A 973-nucleotide genomic window follows, 5' to 3' on the forward strand; every position below is an offset into this window, starting at 1 on the left:
TGAAGAACGGTGCTAAATCTGACCACAGAAACTATCAGATGCACTATCTCGATATGTCATATAAAGCGTTTGTACGCTCCAAACGAGTGAACAAGTATTGATCTCCAAGAAAGATTTAGAGGAATTGTTAGACTTAAAGTTTAAGGAAAAATTTCAAGTGTTGGAAAAGAAACAAGAAGAAATTAATAAGGAACAAGAAGAAATGAAGAAGGGGCAAGAAGAAGTGAAGAAGGGGCAAGACATCATGATCAAAGCGGTCAAGAGATGGAGTGACGATGATGACAGTGATGGTTCGGAAGGCGAAACTGGAAGGACTCCATCACGTAAAAGACCTAAAATGTCCAAAGATGTTGTTATTACTGATTACTGATGTTGAATAAAAACCTATATGGATTTTTCTCTTTTATTAACCAAACCATACATTAAAAAAACGTGGGCGTAGCCCTCGCAGCGCCGCAGGCCAAGCACCCATGGCGAAGCCATGGCTGGCGAAGCCAGGTGCTTGTCTACATTAAAAGATAGATTGAAATAAAGATTATTTAGAGAGCAACAGCCAAAATGGATTTTAATCTAGCTGAAAGGAAAGACTAGATAAGCTGGAACTGCCACTTTTCGAAGAAAAAAGTAGATGTAATATCATGATACTATTCAGGACTATAAAATTAAGACATAATCAAATAGGAAAACTTATTAGTCTGGGGTGGAAGAAAAACCAGAGGGTGTGGAAAGAGATAGAAAAAGACGAGTTACTTGGAGGATACTACGAATTGATTTCCATACATATGAATTGGTTCGTGGAAAAACGTGGAAGGAGAACGTACAGTTAGACAACGTAAGCCACTTTAAAGGTAAGTATGAGTAGTGGAAGCTCAGAGACTAGACCCTACCATCATAGTTATTATCTTGTATATTACAATTAGGTAAAATGAATAGGTAAACAAACAGAACACATACCCACACGCGCGCGCGCGTG

This window comes from Oratosquilla oratoria, chromosome 25 (assembly GCF_046742065.1).
Source record: "Oratosquilla oratoria isolate Oo_2021 chromosome 25, ASM4674206v1, whole genome shotgun sequence".
Lineage (NCBI taxonomy): Eukaryota > Metazoa > Arthropoda > Malacostraca > Stomatopoda > Squillidae > Oratosquilla > Oratosquilla oratoria.